Here is a 14,995-nt window from a genome sequence, read left to right as displayed (position 1 = left end):
CCTGGCTGTTGCCCTTCAGAATACTGCTGCCCAGGTCCCATGCAGGTAGATGAGATGGGAATCTGTCCCAGAGTGACTTGCCCAGGGTTGCAGGGTATTCAGGCAATGGCAGTCTTGCAGTTCCTCTCTAGAATCGCCTGTTAAAGGTCAAAACAGGGGTAAATAGCAATGAGGCAGGTCATTAAGTTCAGGAAAAGCAATTACCAGAGATCCCTCCCTATTCTCTGCATACCTGCCCTTTTATTATTCTGACATTCCTGAGGACAGTCCTGATCTTACACCAAATCCTAAGGAATTTACCACTCTGTTTACTTAGGAGCCCTGTGGCAGCAGCTGGAGTGGCTGATGCTGAAGCGGAACAGAGGGCTGTGTCACTGAAGGGGTATTCACAAAGGGCCCCTGTCATGTCTTGAACGCTCCGCTGATCTCAGCGAGGAGTGTGACATGGAGACACACAGGTGGAGTAGAGAGCTCTGCTGTGATTCGGAAATGAGAAATTTGCCCAACATAAACAACTTTCCTAGCAAACTTTAGAAGGTGAAGCTATTTGACAGGTCCCCTTTAAGACCTGGTTCACAGATGCAAGGCTGTTATCTCCAGCCCTAACCTGCTGAGTCTTGAGGTTTTGTTTTGTTTTGTTTTTAAATATCCTGTCTTTATTTAACAGCTGAGAAAGCAGGTTTAGGCCCATCTTCCCCAGGGAAGGTTGTAATATTAGCAACCAAAAAAAAATCCCCACAATAGCGTTTTAAAGAATTACTGATGCTTTATGGAAAATGGGCACAATTGGTTTAGAGACTATTTTGCAGATACAGCAGATTTAATTAATTCCCCCTCCTCTTCCCATCACCACCCTTTTAGTGCTGTTAATAAGGTCATTAGCATGAAAACAGGGCCTTTGTTCCTTTAGGAGGGTTTTGGGTTTCAGTCTATAGACATATTTCTTACCTGAAGTCATAACCCTCTGTCTATGACACAAATGATCTCTGTACCAGCTCCCCTGGTTTCTTCCAAAAGAGTGTTAAGATTTACGTGAACTGGCCTCATCTTTATTCTGGACTGTTCCTGCTCATTGTCTGAGCAAGAGTTGCTTTTGCATTACAAGACAGGCCTGAGTGCAGAATCTGGCTGAAAGGGCTGGATGTGTATCTATGCTGTCACAGGGTTTGTCCTAAAGACTAAGGGAAAGCTGATAGTGCTGCCAAGGATAAATTGGGCTCCCTTGATGTAGTCTAGGATAGCTCAGCCTTGTTGGAGCAGCCCCTAAGATCACATCACCAGCTATGCCCTTTCCCTTCTTTCACCTTGGACTAACAAATGCATGGGTGACAACAGGGTGCAGGACAGGGGTAAAGAGTTGCCTCTGCATGTAGTATTGAGTGGTGGTGCGATCATTATAGAGGACACTTCCCAGGAGGAGGAAGGGTTTAGAAGAGTTGAATATCCCGTCTGTCCCCTGCACTACCCTAGCAAGTACGGAGAGCCTGCATGGCAAAACTGAATGGCGTTGTGAGAGCTGTACGTAAGCAGAGAGAGGCCTTAGCCCTGAGGTCCATGTAAAGCCAAGATAATTGCACCAAAGTCAACCTGGTTTAAAATCACTGTGACAGATGAATTGGGGCCAACTTTGGTATAAGCGTCTTTAAATAGAATAGTTGAGGTTTATCTTTGGAGTAACTGCACTACAACCAGTGGGAGTAAGCAAGGGGCAAATATGGTCCAATAATAACAAAGCGTTCCATGAGGAATTACTATTTACCTATATTTTAGGGGTGTTTTCGAAACCTCCAGCCATGGGCCAAGATCCCAAAGTGCTTGCTGATGGTGAAGAACAAATTGACAGCTCTTGCCCCAGAGATCTCCCAAAAGCATTTTTTTTAAAGCAGCAAACTTGCCTATTTCTCATTCCACACAAGTTTTGTGTAAATGCCTGACAATTACCGTGCAAACCTTTCTGGAAAAGGCAGAAGCACAAAGGAAGCCTTTCACAGAAATCTTTTGAATTAAAAACTGCTGCTGTGCTGTCACTGCAAGGAAAGCTTATGTAGGCTACCTGCTTAAAAAGAAAGCCAGCACCATTTGCAACAGGGCTAGTTCTCTATCACTCTCAAATATGGAGCTGAGAGAGAATTCATCCTACCAACCGCCCACTGAGCACATTTTTTAAATCTGGTATCTCAGCCTTCCAGGAAAGCAAAAGCAAAATCTAGCTGTGTTCTTCTTGCCTTCTGGAACTGGGCCCTGCTTTATGAAATTAAAAGGAGCAAGAAAAAAAAACTCCAAGGCAAAGATGCTATTCTCAACAAAGGGAACAGTATATGTGGCAGCTTCTGCAGCATTCCTGCAACATGATGTCTTTCCTTGTAAACTCACAGTTAGGGATTAATTGTCTGAGCAGAGAATTGCACGATTCAGAAATGCTTAAGCTACGCTTTCATGGGCTGTTTGCTAAGAGGATGAATAGATGGTCATGTGTATATATAAATCTATAAATCATGTCTCATGCTGTGTGCCCTGAGAAGGACAGAACAGATTGGATCCTTTGTCATTTGAATTCATCTCATTCGGGGGAGAAGGCCAGTTGCATTTCACACATGAGTCTGGAACCAAGTGCTGCAGTACTAGGAAAATGGTCTCCGGGAGATGAGATTTAACATGTATACCTCATGCAAGAACTGTGCATGGTGATTCAGAAAGAGAATAAATGCAGCTATGCCTTGTGTTTAAGGAAATTCTCTCTCATGCAAGTGCCGCTATTGATATCCTTCATTAAGGGTGACTGACATGAGAAGAGGTTTATAGTATCAGGCCCCAAGTTAACAATGACAGGACACAGAGAGATTGTGTCAGTCAAGCCAAAGCATTGGAGGAAGTTTGCGCACAGAGAGGGGATGAGGCTGTGAGTTTGGGATGTACATTGGGTTTTGGAGCTGCCTGGTTCTAGGGATGCTTCTATAACACTTGCAGTTTTGACTACCTAATACTTCAGTAAGCCCAGCCATTTGTCCTCCAGTTTCAGAAGGTAATTGTTGCTAGCCATGCAAAGGCTCAGCACAGGTAAGCTAAGTGGACCTATCAGGTAATGAGGATTTGGGGAATTTTTTTTACAAGATACAACTTCTAGTTGACATGATGACATGGTAGTGCTCTTACTATTGAAATAGCTACACCTGGATTCCTCTTATTCCACCTTTGTTGACAAGACCTTCAGTGCATATCATCAATAGAAACAGCAGCCCACTGTGACCAACAATGGCTGTTTTAAGGTAGTGGGTGGAATGAAAAGAATGAGTTTTGGCAGGGATGAAAATTCCTCAAGCAGGAAGAAGGGCAGAAGAGGCAAAGGAGGGATTTAATTTAGGAATTGTAGGAGAAAAGGAGGAACACTGTGGCAAGACACAGGAAGGCTCCAGCCACTTTCACCAGCTCAGGATGAGGTGAACTACTGCGGAAGCCTGATAAGGCAGAGAAAAATGCTGTCTGCCTGACCGCAGGCAGATCCTCAGGTACTCTCCAGGGACTATTAAGCTGGAGTGAGAGCATGGGTTTAGCCTGGCAGTTTAATAAATATCTTCTGGGAAGAGGGCGTGTGTGAGCTTCACGTCAACATCTAGGCCAAAGTAAAGGCAGCGGGAGCTCAAATTCCAACTCCTGGGGAGGGGGAAAGGGATCAGGCAGAAATCTGCTTCTGGGAATATCCAGAGTCTCCAACCCAGAGAGTGCCTAGAATCTCTTCAAATCCTGCAGACTTAAAGCACATGAAGGATGTGGAGCCTGGATCCCCTGGCAGGAGTTCGGCGAGCTGCAGCAGGGTGGGTTTTGGCCAGACCTGTGACGTAGAAGTCCCCCCAAGGGTGTGCACAGCTGAAGTCCCTGTGTGCAGGTACACTGTGCTGTCTCTTCCTGGCAGGAGGAGGAAACCTTAGAGCTGCACTTTGAGGAGAGTCTCTCTGTCAGATAAGAAAGTCCATCCCTGGCTAAAGATGTCCTCCAGAGGTACGACTGGCCAAGACTGCACCTGGGGCAGTCCCCCCCACTCCCTTTTCTTCCTGTTCCTTCCTTGCAGGACTCTGGATGTGGAGGCTCTCTGACAGTGGTAGCAGGGCAGAAGCAGCAGCTGGAGGTTCACTGCTGAGGGGAGATGTCAATTCATTTTTCTTTGCTGCCAATGTGTATTTCAAAGGCCCCAAAAAACCATGTGTTTTGGGTGACATCTTTCCCCAACAGCAGAAGCTCCATTTAACTCGGAGCACCCTTCACTCACTCACAGACATGCCCGTGCACTTCTGCTATTTCGCAGGGGCTGGAGCTGGAAAGTGCAGGGGAACAGGGAGCAGGGGACAGGAGGGTGATGCACCCCCTGTTTCATTCTGGTGTCCCCCCTGCCCCCTTAGGTTTGTGTCCCATCCTTAGGCTACTGATGTCCTCTGAATTCTTCCCTTTGGAAAGACCACTGCAAATCAGCTATTAGAGCCCAATGCAGTCTCCAGTGTGGCACTGAAATGTAACATGGGCCCTAGATACTAGGCTCCAGCTCCCAGAGGACCCTCTTCAGGGAACAAGGAAGGCTTCTAAGAAAAATACCTGAATGCTACCTCTTTCTTCATAGGAAGAATAGATCCCTCTGTGGAGGGGCATGTCTGCACGGATCATAAGGGCCCAGTGTTTTTTGGGTGTCCTGTCACTTTGGTTACTTTCAAATCAGTCTCATGCTTGGAACCCACATATACCCTTGCACTAATTTTGATTCTTTTCCAAATCATTGTTGGTTGTTCTGAGCATCTGAAGCAAACATCACGATTACTCCAGTCTCTGCTGGCAGGTCATGGTAAAGTAGAGACATAAACCTTGAGATCTGAGCTTCTCACAGCTCCTTTCCACCACAGTTGCGTAGAGGGAAAGAGGGGGCGAATGCTACAAAGGTACAATATAAAGTGGCACATGTCTGAAGCACTGTGTGATATCACAGTAACCACGAGAACTGCAGTCAAGTGGGTCGAGATGCGTATCTGGAGCCCTTGAGTAACGTATTGCAGCTTTGAGTCATCGCTCTCCTAGTCTGTATCTGATACACTGAATGGAACAAACAAGATTTTAAGACCATAGAATTCTGATTTTAAGTTAAGTTTGTATATTAGCTCTGCGTGTCCCTACCTGCAGTTCTTCACCATGTATTTATTGCTTACAAAAGTTTGTGTCCATGGATTGTCAGTCCTCCCTGGAACTCTAGAATAGCAGGTACCACTGGTCAGTGATGACAAGCTGTCCTGGTACTACATCAAGTCCCTGACCTAGACAGGCCATGTCTACAAACTGCCTTGGAGCCCACCTATACCATGGGTTTCTGATCAGACTGACTACAGGATAATTAGTACCAATCAAGATGTGGATACATCCATTTGGAACTAAGCTCATTGCACATAAATTGCCTAAGTATTGGAGAGTAACTGCCTTTGGCCACAGTCAATGTTAGCTGGATTTGTATGGGTGGTTCAGAGGTAAATTTCTCTTTCCACTTTCCATTTCTCTTGTCTCATCTTCCTCTTGTTTTCCCATGTATTTTATTTTTATTATCTATTGGAATGGACCTATAGGGACATTATATTTCTGATGTGACTTCCTTATGCTTAAGCAAGGACTGCAGAATTTGGTCCTATGTTTAGAAGCCTGTGGGGCAGGGGGCACTGCTTTTCTGCATTATAGAAAGCACTCTATTATCCCTAGAGATGTGGAATAATATTTATTTTATTGAATCTTTGCCCTGTTTTTGGAAACACGCAGGTAAGAGATCTCAAATTGGCATGTGTCAATATTTAGCTGGTCACCTTTTTGCTGAAGGGCATACAGACAATGCTCACTGCTGACAGCCTGCTCATAACCTGTGTCATATATGAATGACCTTGCTGTCATTGGTGGTAGTTGGGAAAAGGCTGGTCCTTAGACAATCCCAGGGATGATCCGTTATCCATCCCAGATGTGTTCCAGTTCCAGCAGTTTTATCTTGGCAGGCAATTGCTACCTTTGAAAGGGATGAGAAGAAACCTTTTTCAAGCAAGCATAGATTGTGTTTTTAATTTCCTCTCACCCTGTTTCTTCTTCTTGAGGGGGAGGGGGAATCTCTGGGGATAATTTATGCTACTAAACTTCCACACCTGGAGCTTGCTTCTTTTGAACCCATCTTCCTCATCCATACAAAATTTGCCATATTCTAGTGTCTGCACATTGTTTGCTATTAGAGAGACAAACAGAGCCAAGCTTTATGGATTCAGTGAGAATGCAGCTCGCTGAAGGGCGTGTGGTAATTACTGACATGTGCATTAGGTCTTGTCACTGGCTAAGGGTCTGCTTAGTTAACAAAAACACAGGGAGTGGATGTCCTGGGGGACTGGTAATAGCATTTACAGATGTTCAACTTTGTGCTACTGCTTCTAATCCACCCAAAACAATTGAGATAAAAAATAATTCCACTTTAAAAGCTGCTCTGTTGTCCTATAAAAATTAAGTCTAGTCCTTTTAGCCCAGTTCCTAATAGACAAGTAACTATATCTCCCACGAACCCCCATCTTCTGCAAAAGACCAGTCATTCTAGTCGTTCTCCTTGCTCTTGGTTTCACTGGAGCCAGAGACCAAATGAGCCGTGAACACTGATATACCATCGTTCCCCCCAGAAGGACTTGAGATACAAAGCCAGAAGCCTATTGGATTGCCACTACCTATGTTGCACCTATTCCAAGGACAGTGAGAAGGCTGGAATTCCTCAAGCTGTCAACCCAACACCTTTTCCCAGGACTACAATCTTATCATTTATATAATGCATATATATTGCAAATACTCTCCTTTACCTCAACATTAGTCAGGAATTAACAGACTTTCCAAAGGCTCATGCTCTGAAGCTTTTCTGACTGCCACTTCTGCTGCCTCCGCCTCCCAATATTTCTTACTGTTGCCCATCATTTTAAAGTAGTCTGGGTCTGAAATGTAACTCGCACAGGTTCTTAGGGATATTTTCTAGGCCTCTACTGTGTCAGCCAACTGTTTGTTAGATGATTAATAAGTGAAAGTACTTCTGCTTTTCTTTCACATATTAAAATAATAATTTGCTCTTACGTAACATTCTCCATTCAAAGATTTCAAGCTCCCTTACAACCGTTAACCAAAGATGCCTTGTGATCTTTCTGTGAAATATAGGTATGTATCATCATCTTTCTTTTGCAAATTTAGTGACTCAACAAGGTCACATAGCTGATGGAGGGCAGAGCTGGCAATAGAACCCAGCTGACCCGGCCTCGAGCCCCCTGCTCCCGTGCTAAAGGTTTGACTTTTCAAAATATCACTCCTTATCCATACATACATGCCAAGAATACTCGAAATTCTATTAGGTCGTCACATAAAATGATGACTCATTTGATAACACAGCCCACAACCAGTTTAATTTTGTGTTAAAACTACATGGGCAAGTTTGATTTCCGAAGAAAAGAATATGTTATCTAGTGAATGCTGAGCCACAGATGCTTTCTTTGACAAAAACAAAATTGTGGCTGATGTTAGAAAGTGTTTGATAGTTGTGCTAAGGGGCAATAGATGTCATGTTTCACTTGCAAGAATGGGTACTGTACGTGTGTTTCCAAAATGAAAATGCCTTCCTCCCTCAAGGGAAAGGTATTCATCTGTAATGCACAAATAAAATGCTTAGGATGTACCAGCCAGTCAACTTTGGTGGCATGGATTCATACTCTGTATTGGGTTATTCCTGTGAGCATCTCTTTTGTGTCTAAAATCCCAGGTTTAAAGCCAGAGAATATTGCTGGGTTGATACATTTCCAGTCAGGTTCTGCAAAGGTGTTCAAATTTCTTTAAAGAACAAACTTGAAATCAAATGTAGCCTTGCCACACCCATATTGTGTTTTCCCATCTTTTTCTTTTCCCCTGTCATATGAAGACCTGAATCCATCATACAGAGGAATTTATTACACAGAGTCTTCTGTGGGGATGAGGAGATGGGGGAAGGAGAGGGTAAGGAGCTAGCAGCTTGCTGGGAGTTCAGCTTGCCAGAGTACAGCAGCGCCCAGCTGTTCAGCTCTGTGGGCCTGATGAGCAGCATGGAGTCAGTCCATAGTTTGGATCCTATTCAGGGTTGGCAAGTAAAATTAGTTCATGAATGCAATCTTATGTGCCTGGATGCAGGCACATGCTGGCCCAACCCATGCACCTGGATCCAGTCATCTGCTGGCTGGATCCCACATGCCTCAACTTGGCTACTGGCCCTCAGGGCTTCCCATGGGAGCCTTAGCTTTGGTAGCAGGGAGTGACAATTGCCAATTAATGCTGCCACTGCTCCCCTGCCATCAAATTTCTGAACCCGTGGGGAGCCCCATGGGCTCCGCAGCCTGGATCTGGCCTGTGGGCTGGGAGTTGAGCACCCCTGTTGTATAAAAAATGAGGCAGGTTACAGCTCTGTTCATCTGTAACATAGCAGTGTGACCTGTGCAAATGTGCATTGTTCCATGTCAATCCAAGGAGAGCCATTCAGATCAAACGAATGCACGGCAGCCATTTGTCCCATCTGTGGGTCATGTTCCCACATGAACACGTGGCTATGGCACATGTGCCGGAGCCTTGTGGGCCATCTTCAGACACTCCTGCATCATGCCCCTGACCTCTCCGATGATAAGGTTTACTCTCAGCAGTGCTAGAAAAATAAACAAGCCCCACAATGACCAACACTCCTGGAGACCATTGGGAATGCAAGCAGGAAACAGCTTCAATTGCTTAGCAGTCAAGGCCAGTTCAAGAAGCTCTTCAGAAGGTGCAGTTTTTCCTTCTGTTGCATTGGAAGCTCCTGCTTCCTTTTTTTTTTAAATTTTTTTTTTTAATAATTTCTTTGCATGACCTGTTGAGACCTCAAGCGTCCTGTGCTCACTCTACAAGCAGGGGGAGGAAAATAATTGCTTTCAGCAGTTGGAACGTGTGGGTGGCAGGATAGTTCTGCACAGTGACTGAGGACACAATGTACATGAATCTCTCCTAAACAAATACCTCTTAAATGTGTGTTATGGAGGTGGAAGGAGCAGTTTTAACAATTTGCTCTGCTGTGAGCCAGTGATTATTATTAATGCGCTCACCCTATAGGGTCTGAGACAGTGAGATTAGCATGTTGTGAGATGAGTGAAGAGATGATCTCTTTCTCGGTAACATTTGCTTTTATCTTTTCCCTGACAGTTAATTCAAATGATCAAGTCTTGTCTCAAATGACCTCCTTCTTCCAGGCAGTCAGTTTACCCAGTGAAGAGAAAAGAAAGCACCAGGTGTCAGTAAGAGCTGAATTTCTATATGGGAACACATGTATTGCCAAGCAAAGTCACAGTAGCTGAGAGCCTTTTACTGTATATGTGTTTCAGTATAAAAGGAAAGGTTTCTATTATGTTGTAGGCTGTGTTATCACGAGTAGATATTTATATCCAGAGATGAATTATGCCCCACTGATACATATCTCAGAGACCATTATTTGGACATTTTTTTGCCTTTTCAGGTAGTAAGGCACCTAAGCTAGCTTGCCGAATGCCTGTTAGAGCTTCAAAAAAGCACAGTAAGACCATTTTATTTTTACAGGGTGTCTTTCATCCACAGCAGCTAATAGTGATTCTGAGGGAAACACTCCTAAACTGGGAGAAGAAGAGAAAAGTGTCAAGGTGAGATTTAAGAAAAGGGAAGTGGCTCAGAGAGTCACAGCTCTAGACAGAGGAGGCAGCATGAGAGAGAAAGCGTGACGTTTTTCCCCGCAAGCCAAATGCAGAGGTATAGGAATAGGGCTGGGAGGAGGTGGATGAGAGACTAGATAACGGGGTCATTTGAAATATTTCATGGAGCACTTTGAAAGGCAAGAGTAGAATTGGATTTCAGGATGGTTCGGGAGCCTTTGGAGCTGGGATTGATGCAGCCTCAGATTCTTGAGTGAGGGAAATATCTGGCGGCAGCAATCTGGACTCCCGAGAATTTTGAATGCAAGTTGTTCAGAAAGACCTAAAAGGCAGAAGAGCAAGAGGGTGTGGCAAAATGTAGGAGAGGATTTCAGCAGAGGCAGGCTCAGAGTGTGGAGGAATTGATTTTTGGCCAGTTGGCCAGTAGAATAAAGCTGAAGCTTCCCCAAAAGCAGCCAGGCAGCAGGAGACACCCCTGCAGCACTGATCTATTGTGCTATGGGAAAGGGAAGCTTCCTCAGATCCAGGGTGTAAAACAGTTCTTCTCAGGCACAGCAGGTTTCACTCCCTTAAAGGGTAAAAGGCCTACGAACTGTCATCACTTCATCTTGCTATTGATGAAAACGATAAGCCTGTAATTATTTACTGCCACCTGTTAGAAATGTAAGGATGCCAAACTGAGAACAATAACCCCATGATGTTTCCTAGTGTGTCTCCTCCCAAAGAACCTCAGCCTGCAGGGGATTTACAGACAGAACGAGTCAGCTGCTTCGGTTTAGAGACAGATGATGGTGATGTAGCTGTTCTTTTATAAAATATTCCTCTCTCCTGAGAGACTGCTTTTGTGTGGCAGATGCCCTATGGTGTGGCAGCCAAATACAGCCCTGGTATCTGCCAGTAGGCCTGGTGTAAAGGTACAGTCACATTAGGAAGGTTTCTAAATTGTGTCGCTGTCTACACAGAATGGGCCAGCAGTTTCTTTGTAGTGCAGACCTGCTTTCTGTTCCCTTATAGCCAGGAGTGGCTTTAATGGTCATTTCTAATGCACTGTGCACTGCTTGATTTTACTGTGCTCCAGCTCCTTTGAGTAATTTTATGATAGCTGAGACACATCTGCTAAGTACTGTGTTTACCTTGGGTGGAACGCGTTCTGTTGTGTTGCCAGCAAGAATATGTTCATCCACCACGTTAAAGGAAGCACGAGAAACAAAGCTGCTTTTTTTTGTTCCAGGGATTAGAGGCTTTGTTTTCACCCTAGTATATTATAGGATTGAGAGGGGCTTTAAAACATCCTAGGTAAATGGGCATCTTGCATCCATTTGATTTCTCCTACAGGGCACACCATTGATTCTATGTGCAGTGTATCTGAGCACCTCTCAAATTCTCCTGTCTTGCAGTTTTTTTATACTAGTCTAACTTCATTCCACATGATAATTCTTGAATTATCTTGAATATGTTGTTTTCTCCAGATCTGTGTATTTCTTATGCTTTTAGGAGAAAGACGCATTTATTTTACAACACTAAGCAAAGTGCGCCAATGTATGTGTGTGTGATGTGCTACACCTATCCCATGTTTCTGTGCTACACCTATCCTATGTCTCTGAAGAATTAAGTTGTGAACTCAGAAGATTGGAGTTCTGGAAAAGGGTGTGTGTGAGGTGTTGTGGAGACTAAAATATGGATAGTATGGACCAGTTGATGGTAACTGGTTCAAGAAGGCCAGTTTCTGTTATGGGTTAACAGACATCCTGTGCCTGGAAAATGTACCAGAGAAGGAAGAAATTATGCTGCAGCTCAGGTATGCTGAGGGAGACTGGTTTGGGACCTAACACAAGAGCCAGATTCATAGATGTTAGAGTCGGAAGGGACCTCAATAGATCATCGAGTCTGACCCCCTGCACAGGCAGGAAAGAGTGCTGGGTTTAGATGACCCCAGCTAGATGCCTATCTAACCTCCTCTTGAAGACCCCCAGGGTAGGGGAGAGCACCACCTCCCTTGGGAGCCCATTCCAGACCTTGGCCACTCGAACTGTGAAGAAGTTCTTCCTAATGTCCAGTCTAAATCTGCTCTCTGCTAGCTTGTGGCCATTATTTCTTGTAACCCCCAGGGGTGCCTTGGTGAATAAAACCTCACCAATTCCCTTCTGTGCCCCCGTGATGAACTTATAGGCAGCCACAAGGTCGCCTCTCAACCTTCTCTTGCGGAGGCTGAAAAGGTCCAGGTTCTCTAGTCTCTCCTCGTAGGGCTTGGCCTGCAAGCCCTTAACCATACGAGTGGCCCTTCTCTGGACCCTCTCCAGGTTATCCACATCTCTCTCGAAGTGCGGTGCCCAGAATTGCATGCAGTACTCCAACTGCGGTCTGACCAGCGCCCGATAGAGGGGAAGTATCACCTCCTTGGATCTATTCATCATGCAGCTGCTGATGCACAATAAAGTGCCATTGGCTTTTCTGATGGCTTCGTCACACTGCCGACTCATGTTCATCTTGGAGTCCACTAGGAACAAAGTCCACTAGGACTCCAAGATCCCTTTCTGCTTCCGTGCCACCCAGCAGGTCATTTCCTAGGCAGTAGGTGTGCCGGACATTTTTCCTCCCTAGGTGCAGCACTTTGCATTTCTCCTTGTTGAACTGCATTCTGTTGTTTTCTGCCCACTTGTCCAACCTGTCCAGGTCTGCTTGCAGCTGTTTCCTGCCCTCCAGTGTGTCCACTTCTCCCCACAGTTTTGTGTTATTCGCAAACTTGGACAGAGTACACTTCACTCCCTCGTCCAAGTCACTGATGAAGACATTGAAGAGTATGGGTCCAAGGACCGAGCCCTGCGGGACCCCACTGCCCACACCCTTCCAGGTCGAAACCAACCCATCCACTATGATTCTCTGGGTGCGACCCTCTAGCCAATTTGCCACCCACCAGATTGTGTAGTCGTCCAAGTCGCACCCTCTTGATGAATGCCCATCAGAGGGAACTTGACCAGGCTCCACTCAGGTTCTCTTTCTGGCATTGCTGGTTTGCCGAAACACCTCTTGGGCTAGTCGCTTCACTGCTGTACCTTGGTTTCTTCATCTGTAAAATGGTGCTAATGACACCTTTGTGAAGGGCTTTGAGAACCGGTGGTGAAAGGTGTGATATTAGAGCCGAGGGCTGCTGTTACTTTTTTACATCAGTGTAAGCAAGAGAAGACTAAAATAGCAGCAGGGTACAATCACTCCTGTTTCTCCATAGGATGTGCGTGTGAAGGGAAGGCTAGGGAGGAGTTCTTTGTGCAGGTAATTGGGTTAACATTGGTACTTCTCAATAGTATTTTTCTTTAGTACCTCTAGTTGCTGGAGCTGAAAGACCACTAGACTTCTAATCAACCTTTACTAGTTTTTTGGGGCCCATACAGCTAGGCTCCTTTTTGCATTTTCCAGACTTGGATAATGAAACAAACCCTTCTCCAACTGCTCAGTTCTGCTTCCTGTGTCCAGTTATGTTGTTTTCTGGTTCTGTTTGTAGTTGCATATGGGTTCCCCCAAGGGAAGAAAAAAATCACATTCATGGACTGTTTCTCATGCTTGTTACATCATGTTGTGTGAAGCTAGCTGTTACTTTAACAAGATGTACATTTTTTGCAATGCCAAACTGTAGGAAGCTTGATTACATCCCCTGAGGCTGCCTTGGTGGATAGGATATACATTTCCATTTTACTCTCTTCTGTTTTTAGCTCTCTTTGTGTGTTTTTGAACATCCCATGGGAAAAGCGTGACTGTCCCTGTACAGGTGCTTAAGGAGCAGAGAAGGAGGACTCCTCCCCCTGCTTTCTACCACAGGGGACAATACAAAGTTCATGTGTTGAAAGCATCAGTGAGCTGCCACAACCACCTGCGTGCAGTGGGAGAAACTCATTTAACAAAACAGCCCTTCTGCTGTTCCTGGATGTTAAGGGCCAATAATACTTTAAAATGATAACCATCACTCACCCTGGAGCAAGACTAGTCTGAATTACCTGAAGCCTTTCCTTCGTTGCTCACTAGTGATATGAGGACTTTTCCATCTCTCTGCAAGTAGTAGGACTTCACTTTTCCCCTCCTTCCCTCTGGAGGGGAACACTTGCTGCAGTGAACCCACTCATGCCTTTTGACAACTTTGCATATGTCTTGTGGCTCAGGGCATCAAAGCTAGTGTACAACATATGCTAACCTAAGAAGACAGCAGATGGGTTCAAGCTCTTTTAAGAACAGCTGCTGATGTCTCATTTGACGAGGCCTTTTTTAGCAAATATACACAATGGTGTAATATTGGAAGCTAGGTTTTTCTGTCCACCCTTCCCCCCTGAGCTTTGCTTGACCAAGTTCAGTGTGGTCCAGAGTTTCAACATTTGCTTTTAGCTTCTTGAGTGGCCCAGACTGATCTGTTGATCTGGACCAGTGTAAATGCATTCATTTCATAGACTTCAGGGCAATTGCTAGGGACTTTTATCTGTCTGTGTGAGATCAGAATCTGACCTATTTTTATCCTGCTCATCTTCTAGGAAGTCTGGCAGGGATCATATTGAGGAGGTGAGGGGAGGGAGAGGCAGAGGTATTTTTCCAACTTCTGCCCACAAATAAGCTCTTTGTGAGTCACCCAAATTAGAAACCACTCATTGCAGCTGTTGCAGATGTTCAAGCCCGGGTCACTCGGGGCTGCTCTCTAAGTTCCCCTGGGCTCCTTGAATTTTGCTGCTGTTTGGTGGGACCAGTGTATCCAGGGGCTCTCCTATGCTTATCGGGCATGGGTCCTTTATTGGAGATGGGGAATAAATGGCACTGCGGCTTCAGATGAGACACCACACAGTAAATTATGAAGCTCTGTGACCTTTTCCTACAGCTAACTGGGAGGGGATGGATTATGCTAAAGGAAGAATATGAGAAATAGGGTCTGTGTGAAGTGGTAGCTATTTGCTACAGATGGAGAGTAGTGGGCTAGATGGCCTGTGCTCTGGACCTGGGTGGCAATTCTTAGTGAATCATCAACAGTGCTGGCAATTGGGATCACCGGGCATCTGGCTGCGAGGAAGGGACGGTGGTTCTTGTCTGTCATCCTAGGCTTCCTGTGGATTTTGGCATCGCTGATCCACCTTGGAGATTTCTTTGCAATCACAGCTAGAGCCTGACTTTGTTCTTTTAAAAGGACAGCTGAGCTTGAGGAGGGTGGAAGGAGGCTGCTGCTTCCAAGGTGCGCTGCCAGGAGGGGAGCCGGCCCCTCGCGCAAACTTCCCTTTTCTTTCCACCTCCGCCTCCCGCCCAGCACAGCCTCTCCCCGCCTCGGGGCC

The 14,995-nt window shown here is 45.4% G+C and overlaps 1 protein-coding gene across 2 annotated transcripts in view; it reads left to right on the top strand.

Moving 5' to 3' along the window:
* Nucleotides 1-14,995, top strand: part of NEURL1B (neuralized E3 ubiquitin protein ligase 1B) — a 223,028-nt gene that overhangs the window by 149,728 nt on the left and 58,305 nt on the right. The gene's annotated exons all lie outside the window — the stretch shown is intronic.

Source organism: Alligator mississippiensis, chromosome 9, assembly GCF_030867095.1.
Source record: "Alligator mississippiensis isolate rAllMis1 chromosome 9, rAllMis1, whole genome shotgun sequence".
In the NCBI taxonomy this organism is placed as follows: domain Eukaryota; kingdom Metazoa; phylum Chordata; order Crocodylia; family Alligatoridae; genus Alligator; species Alligator mississippiensis.
The sequence above is the reverse complement of the archived record's forward strand: the minus strand, read 5'-3'. Positions and strand labels throughout refer to the sequence as shown.